Raw genomic sequence first — 11,732 nt, forward strand, 5'->3', positions numbered from 1 at the left:
CCTATACCCACATTTTTGGGGATGAGGAATCACATGAAGCCATCTAAAATAATCTACACCTACCCTGGGATACCAGGTGGCAGCCTACAGCGGATTTTCAAGATGGCCACTTTCAGGAAACATGTTTTTTTCTGAATATGTATACCACATTGAGTGATGTTTCGCCTCAGTACAGTCATAGTCATAAATGGGATCATTTCAACATGTTCAGTTCATGTACATGGAAAGTCATTATATCAGACCTAATAGTTCATTTAAAATAAACCTCATGAAGCTCACAATTACTTACCTGTTGTCGTTTTATATATTTGCAGGTCTTGAGAGAAGATGAGTGAAGTTACGACTCAGCCCACACAGTGGCAGCACTGCATAATTTGTCAAACCGCTTCAGCAAAATATGGAACGCTTGTCCAGCAGCCCAAACCGGACTCGTTTGAACACTTGCTACAAACCCTTAATGATAGAGCAGCCTACCATGATGGAAAATATGTTAAAATTCACAGTCGCTTAAAGGATGAAACAAGTGAAAGTCTGCAATTCAATAATGCAGTTTGGCATCGTATCTGTTATTCAAATGCAACCAACAAAGAGAAGGTACAACGTGCCAAAGACCGCCATCAATATCACATTTCAGCCGGCTCCTACACAGAGAAAAAAACGTGGACAAAAGCGAAAAAGCACAGAACTGGACGAACCATCAACTTCCACCACCAGTCCGTTTACACGTTCTGCAACAGCTCCATTCATTAAGGAACATTGCTTTTTCTGCCAGGAAGATAACGAGCAAAAATTGTACACATTGAGAACAGAAAACGGTGGGAAAGCATTACACGATGCTGTGGAGCTGTCTGGAAATCTCACCCTGCAAACTAGGTTAAACACATCCATCTCACCCACTGATGCACATGCAATCGATGTTCAATACCACAAGTCATGTTGGACAACAAATGTATTCCATGTGTTACGTACCAAGGATAACAAGGGAACAACAGAGAGAGGTCATCCGTTTCAAACATCATGTTTGATTGAGTTGATTAGCCTTGTCGACTGTCAAACTCAGAATAAACAATACTTATCCATGGCACATATTGAAACAACATACATCAACTTGCTTGGTGGCACAGATGCATTGGCGCACCACTTCCCTGCATATAGTAGACACTGGCTCAAGGAGAGAATTCTTCTAGAACTACCACACGTAACGTCTGTTAGGCAAAAGGACAGGAGAAAACCTTCTGTTCTTTACTCCCCAGATGCATGCGAATCCGATATGGTTCAGTCTGCCATGATAGAAAGTGAAGTAGACGATCTGAATATTATCTATAAAGCAGCAAAGGCATTGCGCAGAATTATCAAGAACTTCCACCAACAGGAAAACTCATCCGATGCTATACAGGTCACTAGCAGCACAGATGATGTTCCAGCAGCACTCCACGCAATGATCAGATGGGTTATGGTGGGGCCAACAGAAACACTAGAAACTGAAAAACGAACCACTCACGTTAACAGAGAAGTACTCACTGTTAGTCAGATGCTATTGGGTGGATTCAAATCTGACAAGCAAGTGAACTATAGGCCCAAAACTGATTCTGCGACCTTCCGATCAACCAAATCACAAGAAACTCCACAGTCTCTAGGATTAGCCTTGGCAGTTCACCATGACACAAGAAACAAGAAACTCCTGGAAAGTCTCTGCTCTCAAGGTTACTGTGTCTCGTACAGTCGTGTTATGCACCTCGAAACAGCCCTAGCAAATGCCATTGTGGAAAACACCCTGAAGTTCCAAGGACTTTATGTTCCTCCATTTTTGAAGAAGGGAACTTTTGTGTTTTTTGCAGCTGATAACACAGACTTTGCTGAAGACAGCGTGGATGGCAAAGGGACAACCCATGGAACAATCATTGCTGTTTATCAAAAACGTGACACTCAAGGAGAAACATTGGCGCCACAACTGAGCATAGCTGACACTACCAGTTTGTCAGTGACCCCGTACCAGGTTCCTATGCTTCATTGTGACAAGCCGGTGCCGAAAACCATAAAGAGAACAGACACATTCCACATCAGCAAGGATGGTATATCACCAGCGTATCACCTTACACATCTAGGATGGTTGGTTGCTTCTATGATCACCAGAATGCAGAAATCAAACAGCACATATATACCTGGTTGGGCAGGATACCACTCATTGCTGTCGGGTAGTCACAGTTTGACACAAGTCGGAGTCTTACCCCTTCTACCTGAAGTAGCACACGAGTGGTCGACTCTTCTGACCGTCATCTCTCAGACAACTCAGCTAAAGAACTTAGTTGTTGGTACAAGCCACCCTACAGTCATTTCCTGGGATATGGCCCTCTATGCCTCTATGCTATATAAAAGGTGATAAGGCTGCTGGATGCAAGGCCAGACCTGAAAGGTACCGTTGTACCTCGGCTTGGCGAGCTGCATGTGGTCATGGCTGCTTTGAGAGCCCTGGGTACTTCCATTGAGAACTCAGGTATTGATGACGCGTGGATAGAGGCCGACCTCTACGAACCTTCAACAACAAGGCAGATCCTGAGATGTTCGCATTACAAACGCACTCTCCGTGCTCATATTTATTCATATATAGCACTTTATGAAATGGCGCTGGACCTGTTCTTCAAAGATTATCCACAGTTGAAAGCCGTTTGCTCAGATATGTCAGAAGAAATAGACGAGGCATGTTCAGAAAAGGACAAGTTCACCAAAGCCACAAGTGTGAAAGAAGCCAACACAAAACTGTTGAATGTCATCACTACAGCTGATGTTGTGAACATATTCAAGACTTGGGAAACAGAACAATCCAAAAAAGCCATGTTCAAGTCCTTGATGAATTACCTGCATCGAGTGGAGACAATTCTGTTCTTTGTGGAAGCTTCTCGGGACGCAGATCTCAAACTCCACCTCGAATCTGGTGAGGCACTCAGCAAGCTATTTTTCTCCATGGATCGTATCAAATACAAACGTCTTTGGCCGCGATACATAGCAGATATGTATGACCTGAGGAAGACGCATCCGGCCACATACAGGGAACTCGAGAATGGAAATATCTCAGTAACGAAATCTAGCATCCCCTTTGTATCAATCGGTGCAGACCACGCTTCGCTTGTGAACAGGAAAACAGAGCAATGAAGGTTCATTCTGGACTTCCAGGCATCTCCAATAATGCCAATGCAAGGCAGAGATTCTTTATGGCCTCTCCAGAATTGTCACGGCTGACCAGAGAATTCAAAGATCAGTTCGACACCAAAACAGACAAAGTGACAGAACACCACGAACTTAGTCCGAGGGCAGTGAATCTGAACAATACAGCGGTTGAAAAGATCAAGGCTGCTATCATGAGTCATGGCAATCCATTTACCACAGAAGGAAATAGCATATACAACTTGATCACACATGCCTATGTCCCAGAGGAGCACACGTCACAAATCCTGAATATCGACAACATTGGTCAACACTTGTACGAAGAGTATGTTGATGAAAGAATCAACGGAACAGTCAGCTTATTTGCACCCGTGAAAAAAGAAAACAACACGATGTACTTGTCTGGTGTGAAGAAGACCAAGATCATGCTCAGGGACAAGTCAGTCGACTTGAAGGAAACAAAAGACTTGTATGGAAGGCTGATGATATTGACAAAATCAAGCCGTGATGTTGACCAGAAAGACGCAATAGGCAACTACGAATTCACCCTTACACCTCGCGCCTTGTTCGCACCAAACGGTGACCTGCTTCCTTGCCTTGACAAGTCAAAGTTAATCCATCTCCTTGTGAAACATGGAGACTTAGCTCCGGGTGACTTAGCTCCGACCTCAAGTCCTCAAGCTCAAGTCCATAACTCTGCAGCTATGAAAATAGCAGTAGTCGACGCCATGGTTCTTGTACAGAAATTGTCGACAAAACCAGCTGCAACAGTAACCGTTGAAGATCTCAGTGTCAGCTTTAATACCAGATTGATGTCACTGACAAGACATTTTGACGAAGTTATCCTCGTGTTTGATACTTACAAGGCCGATTCGTTGAAGCAAAGCACAAGACAAAAAGACGAGGGGGGCACAATCCAGTCCAGTACCAAGTGAAGGACAATACCAAGATCCAACACATCACCATGAAGCGGTTCTTGTCACACGATCAGACAAAGTCAGATTTGGCAGAATATCTGGCTGAGAAAACGTTGGAGTACAACAGAGATGCCTCCAAGCTGATAATTATATGTGCAGCAGGAAAGGCCAAGAGTAACAAAGGCGTGCATTTTGAAGACAATAATCATGAGGAGGCAGACACTCTGATGATTCACCAAGCAGTGCTGGCAACTCGCCGCAATCCCAACGCAGAACAGCTTACCTTCTTCTCTCCTGATACGGATGTCCTGGTCTTGGTCATAGCTAACTATGATGTTCTGCTAAAAAACACTGCTGTCTCCCTTGTGTCGGGCCTTGTGCAAGTACAACCAATCTGGAACAATCTTGGCGTCGAAAAGGCCAAGGCATTGCCAGCATTCCACACATTCACAGGAGCAGACAATACTGGACGGTTTTCGCGAATAGGCAAAACAACATGGTTTGAAGCTTTCGTCAGAGCCGATAGTGACGTGATACAGGCCATGAGAATGCTCGGTGATGCTGCAGATGTGACCGCAGATCAGATGTCCAACTTGGCAAGATTTGTATGTGCAGTGTACGTACCAAAGGGAATATGTATCAACAGCATTCCGGAGTTGCGCTGGTACCTCTTCTGTAAACACATGACTGAAAGTCACAAGTTACCTCCAACGCTAGGGGCTCTAAATCAGCATGTTGATCGTGTACATCTTCAGGCAAGGGTATGGGCTCAGGCTACTATCGCACATCAAGTGTTCCTGGATCCACAGCAACATGGCTACTTCAAGGACAACGATGGGGAATTGAAACCACTAATGACAGATGTACCACCAGCACCGAAAGCAATACTTGAGATGGTCAGATGTCAGTGCAAAGGAGACTGCTCATCGAGACGGTGTTCGTGCCGTGCCAATGACTTGGCATGCACAGACTTGTGTTTGTGCAGCTCCGAATGTGAAAACGACGATGACTGTCAACCTGTTCTCTGCTCTGACGACAGTGATGAGGACATTTGAAAACCTATGAGGACAAAATGTTGATGAATGTTGACAAAGATAAAATTTCATCTATGGGAAATATTCTATGTTCAAATAAAAGTAATTATTACATGTATAATTATGGATTGTATAGCCTCATCTCTATATACTTACCTCTTGAATACATAAATCACCTGTTTAGGATATATGAGGGATGTGGTTTCATAATTATGATCCGTGTGCCACAATGTAGCGAAACATCACTCAATGTGGTATACATATTCAGAAAAAAACATGTTTCCTGAAAGTGGCCATCTTGAAAATCCGCTGTAGGCTGCCACCTGGTATCCCAGGGTAGGTGTAGATTATTTTAGATGGCTTCATGTGATTCCTCATCCCCAAAAATGTGGGTATAGGTGTTGGAATCAGCACTCTAGGTGGTTCGGATGTTGAGATATCGCGAAAAATAGGTTTCCGATGGTGGCCATTTTGAAAATCCAATATGGCCGCCAAAGAAAAATTTGCGCAAATGGAAACATGGTTTTTCGGATTCCTGGTGCTATCAGCTTTCCAAAAATGTATAGTTTTGCTAATCTCCACAAAAAAAGAACGAAATTACATAACAAACCTGACTAGTACACTTTTCTTTAGAAAAACAAATGGAATGAATTTGTACCTCTTCTTCAGCTTAGAACTTCAGGATAGACGACATTGCTGATAAAAGTTCCTTTTCTCTCTTTGAAGTTCTTGGCAAACATTTTTATATTGTCGCTGCTGCCAACGCGACGCCATGGCATTATTCATTAGTAATGATATTACTACGTAGACTACGGATTTTTATGTTAAGAAAATAGGCCTTTTATGGTTTGAAAAGCGGAAATGTTTTTTTTTTATGTGAAAAAATCCCGAAATATTTTTTCCCCCCGTTTTATTCATTTTTTATTATTACCAAGTTTTTCAGAAATCAGTCAAAAAAAGAACAAAAAATGGTAAGCTTTTTCCTGCACAACATTAAGCACTCTGGGCTAGTAAACAGGTAAAAAATGACGTTCAGGTACCTTTATTGCAACCGCATTGTTTGATAAGTAGAGGACTAGAAGAAATTGACAAGACCCTTTTAGGAACGGTTAAAGTAGGTGTTTGAAATCATTATCTTGGTAATGTTCTCCTTGGTGAGGTGGTGTCGGCGGTCGGTGAGGACGTTTCTGCAGATGGAGAAGGACCTTTCCACGTCGACGCTGACGATGAGGCAGTACCTCAAGAGGGGGATGTCAGCAAGCTTGACTCCAGCCGGCACACCAACCTCAGATCCGTGCTGATCTCCATCCAGGATCAAAGCCACTGTCCTCAGCACACCAATGTCGGGATTGCGCTGCAGCACCGCCTTGAAATTGGTGAGCAGGATCTCCTTACGGCAGCCTCGGATCTTTTCGAGCTCCTCCTTGGCCTGATCAAGGAGCTGGAAGGCCTTGGCCAGCTCCATGCCGGCCTCCTCCAGCTGCTTAAGGATCTTCGGGATGAACGACACGTGGGCATTTAAGAAGACCAAACTGAGCTTGATGTCCGCCTTTCCGAACAGGTCCTTGGCACTCCGGATTGCCATCGCGTCGTCATCGTTCAGCTGGTCCACAATGTCCTTGACGGCCTCGAAGTGCTCGGCATAAAACACCGCGGCGTCGATCCACGTCCCCCGCCGAGTCAGAATGAGCTCCGGGGGGAGAGAAAGATTGGGCTGCTGCTCCTTCCAAAGGACAACACGCGACGGGGCTTTGACGAACACCTTCTTCGTCGTGGCAATCAGGTCGTTGACGTCCTTGAACATTTCTCGGACTGTCTCGCAGACACGGTGGAGCGTGTGGGCAACGCAAGTCACATGCAGCAAGTCCGGGAAGAGTTCCTTCAGGGTATGGCCAGCCTTGATCATATAGGCCGCGGCGTCGCTGACGAGGACCTTGAGGCACTCAGGCTTGAAATCAGGCCAAAGATAGCGCAGCGTGTCATTGACTGCGCGCACGATCTCCCCGGAGTTGGTCTTCTCCAGAAACATGCACTGGACGAGGTGGGGACGAAAGTACCCCTCCTTGGACAAGCGTCCCGCGATGATGTTGGCCACATAACGACCTGCCGAATCGGTCGTCTCGTCGACGGACAGCCAGATGGGCTGCTGTCCGAGGTCGGCACGGATCCCCGCCAAGGCCTCGTCATAGCACTTGTCGAGGTAGTGCTTTCGAATCCAGCTTTCATCGGGGATCTGGAGAGTGATGTGCTTCTCCAGGAACGACTGGAGGGCAGGGTTTTCCAATTTCGACCATGGGATGCCAGCGGCCAGCATGGCCTGGCACAGCTCCTGAGCCACGACGTCGCACTTGTGCCTCTTTCCACCACCAAAGTCCTCCATGGTGGCTTGCGTGACCGTCCTCTTCTTCTTCAATGCCAAGTTGCTCTTGTGGCGGTCTCCTCGGACATGTTGGGCCAGCTCAGACTTCTGCTTCGCCCGGAAAGTCTTTTCACAAGCTCGACAGAAAGCCGTGTCACTCGACACGTACTTGAAGGTGGCCCCATCGCCGCCAGCGTTGAATTCCTTCAGCCACTTGTCACGAAGAGCAGCACTCATCTTGATAGGAGACTTGTTCACACTTTGTGTACACTCTCTCACTGCAGTACACCGCCTCACTGCTGTACACGCTGGGGACGCAACGCACGCAAGTGGACGCAACATTTTGTTTTTGAGATCGATCGGTTAAAAATTTCGATCGCAGTTACAAATTTCGAAAAATTCCCTAATTTTTTTTAGCGTTGCCAGACATTTTCGACCAAAAAGGGCATTTTATTTTATTTTTCCCGAAAAAGGGCGAAATATTTTTTTTCTCCGAAAATAGCAAAATAATTTTTTTGCGCGCAAAAAAGCCGTTTTATGTGAAAAAAAATTTATTTATTTTTTTCACATAAAAATCCGATGTGCATTCATTACATTCATTCAGATAATGATCATTAAACATTATTCTTACGTTCATTAAACGATTACGAAAATAAAAAGGAAAAACATTACGAAATTACGTTCACACCGTCTCATCAAACACTACCGTGAACACAAGCTTTTGTTTCTGTCGCTCAAGCTTTTGGGTCTCACTATCTGCCATGATCTTTCTTGGGAAAACCACATTTCCAAGCTGGCCTCCAAAGCCAGTCGCCGACTGGGCATCCTCCGTCGTGCGAAGTCCTTCCTAGGCACACCTGAGCTCCTCACCACATACAAGGCTTTCATCCGCAGCTCAATGGAATACTGCTCTCCCCTCTGGGCTGGTGCTCCTGCCTCACACCTAGCTCGTCTTCACGCTGTTGAAACCAAAGCATTCAGAATCATTGGAATCTCCTGCGATGAAGCTAACTCCGAGGGCCTTTCACTCACTCACCGCAGGCAGGTTGGTGGTCTTTCTGTCTTCTACCTACTCCTCTCTGGCCTTGCTCCCCCAGCTCTCTCTGTGCTCTGTCCCCCAAATATTCCTACAGATCGGACAAGATCTGCCAGCAACCCTCTTAGGGTTAAACTGCCAAAGTCTAGGCTCTCTGCTCACCTTCACTCTTTCATTCCTCTTTTCTCCCACCTCTGGAACAAACTCCCTCACTCTCTTCAATCCCACTCCTCCCTCCAGGTCTTTAAAACAGGTGTTCACCACCATCTCTTATCTTCCCCCATTCAAAACCTTGATCTTTTCTACCCCTGCTAATTCACCCCAGATACACTTTTGTGAAATTCCAACTTCTTTCCTGGAAGTCCTTGCAGTGTCCATATGTTTTATACCTCTCCCACCTCCCCCCCCCCCCCCCAAGCCCTCTCCCACCTCCCCCCCCCCCCAAGCCCTCTCCCTCCCACAGTTCTCTCGATGTCCCTGCTCTCAAATGTTGTGTTTGTGTCCTTCCCCCTCTCTCCCCATCTTGTCTACCACTCCCCTTCTTTTGTGTTTTGTGTGTCGGTTTGACTTTTTGTGTGATTAATGTTGGCTCTTTCACGAGCCTCGATGTTGCCTCCAAAAAAAAAAAAAAAAAAAAAACACAAACATCGTCACAAACGTTATGTTATGTAATTCAAACCGTGAACACATCGCATATTGGAGAGCCCATTGCCCAAACGATTTATTTTCTCTGGTACGTTTATCAAGTAATCAGATGCACATACACGTTAATCTTACAGCCGCCATGTTGGTGCTAGCCGTCACTGCGATGCGAAGTGAACGTTATGCGGGACTCCAAACATGAGAATGCTGGAGACCAAAGCTGAAAATGGAAAAACAATACACCCTATTTTACTCCAGCGGATCCCAGGAATACCCACCCAAAATATCGTTGCGATCGGTTCAGCCGTTTTTGCGGTATCTTCGAATGGACGGACGGACATTTGGTGAATTATAGTAAGATGAAGGAAACATTAACAATGTTGTTAAAAGTTTCTTTTGTGATTAATTTGTGATTGGAGTTATTGTTTGGAATGAAAAAACGAGATATCGAGTTCAAGTAAATGACGACATGCCGTGATGGTTTCTACTTTCTAAACGTGAACTTTGCGGATCACCATATGCAGATTCGCCACGGAACCACGATCGATGCTTCTATACGTCAGCGGAACAGTTTGTTTGCGAAAGGGTAAGTTTTTCATGGAAGTCCTTCACGAACCTGCTGTCCATGTCTGGCGTGCGACTGAGGGTGCTACAGGAATGTGGAATTAATTGGTTACATGCTTTAGCATTCGCCGTATCTGCATTGTATGTTTGCTTCTGGCCTCCTACCCGTGCGGAGAACGGGTATCTCACCAGTAAATGTTAATGACGGGAGCAAGTATATTCCTTCTGTCTATAGCCTTTCCTGTGCTGTCACTGAGCACGTTACACAGTAACAAAAATTACCCTTTGACCCGAGCCCGTGTGCTAACGCGATTGTTTGCCCTGATTGAGGGCTCATTTTCCTTTGTGAGCCGTGGCTCGATCTGTGTGGCCGCAATGTCCCCAAAGTATCTTATTTACAATGTGCAAGTACATGCGCGGAACATTGGGGTGGCACCTCTTTCAATGATGATCGGAGGACGAGACGATTCACCGCGACATCAAATTCATCCTATTTGACCAAACGATCTTCCCTATCCATACGATCCATTTTGACACAAAGTTACATGTCATGTGAAGCTTTAGGACTTTTCATACTCTACATTGAGAGCAGTGAAAGATTATGCAGATCTAGGGTAGTCAATGTTCCTGTACATTTAGTGTAGTGAAGGTCCCTGGAGATTTAGGGTAGTGAAAGTTCCTCTCATTTATAGCAGTGGAAAGTTCCTGTTGATTTTGCATGTTAAAAGTTCCCATAGATTTAGAGCAACGAAGGTTCCATTAGATTTAGGGGAGTAAAAGTTTCTCTCATTTAGGACAGTGAAAGTTCCTGTTGATTTTGGGGAATGAAAGTTCCTGCAGCGTTCGGTAGTGAAGGTTCCGATAGTTTTCCATAATGGAAAGTTCCTGTAATTATGTGGCAGGAAAAGTTCCTGTAGAGTTCGGTAGTGAAGGTTCCGATAGATTTTCATAACGGAAGTTCCTGTAATGAAGTGGCAGGAAAAGTTCCTGCAGAGTTCGGTAGTGAAGGTTCCGATAGATTTTCATAACGGAAGTTCCTGTAATGAAGTGGCAGGAAAAGTTCCTGTAGAGTTCGGTAGTGAAGGTTCCGATAGATATTCATAATGGAAAGTTCCTCTAATTATATGGCATTGAAAGTTGCTGTACAGTTTGGGTAGTGAAGGTTCCTACAGATTTAAATAATTGAAAGTTCCTATAATTACAGTCCTGGCCAAAAATATTGGCACCCTTCCACATTTTTCAAATAACTCACAATTTTCTCTAAAAATAAGCATATTGATTCTTGTCTTTTTGACAATCTGCCAGAGCATGAAAGGTACAGATCCAAAGGGGGAAATTTGGTTTCGTACTTCAATGTTTCAACTTTTTTGCCAATGTTTACATAATTTAGGCTCATGTAAGAGTGACATTTTAGAGGGCAAAAAGGTAATGTACTGGCAATGTGGCAACAGGTTGAAATAAACAAGGAAATGAACAAACAGGAAAAATAGAGAGAGAAGGGGGAGGGAAAACAGGAACCTGCAAGGAAGGGGGTTGTTAGGGTTAGTGGTTGAAAAGAATGCAAGTAAGGAGGGAAGATGGCATGACATGTAGCACCAACTTGAAGGGGAGAGTGGGATTGAATACCCTCCAGAAGGCCGTTCAAAAAAGGAGAACACGGACGACTATTACTTATTTAATATCCACAATGATTCCACCTTTTGTGTGATTAACAGGGAAAGGTTTTGGTCCAAATCTTTCATGATCCGGTGGCCATAACCTGACCATGAAGTGATATTAGATTGGAGCTGATTTAGGAAGGACATTGGATGAAATCAACAGCTAGAACATTGGTTGAGGTACGCTAACTGCTGTGGAAAGGAAGGAAAAGCTGAAGTTTTGGGTGTTAACTCTTTGTCGGAGCAAAAGAGGGAGAGGGAATATGGGCGAGGGTTGATAGATGGGAATGTTTCGTTATAAAACAAAATAAAGTGAAATAAGGGAAATGATTGAAAAGTTTTAAGAAATGAGTGATGAAA

This window comes from Myxine glutinosa (assembly GCF_964187855.1).
Source record: "Myxine glutinosa chromosome 12 unlocalized genomic scaffold, kmMyxGlut1.1 SUPER_12_unloc_1, whole genome shotgun sequence".
In the NCBI taxonomy this organism is placed as follows: Eukaryota; Metazoa; Chordata; class Myxini; order Myxiniformes; family Myxinidae; genus Myxine; species Myxine glutinosa.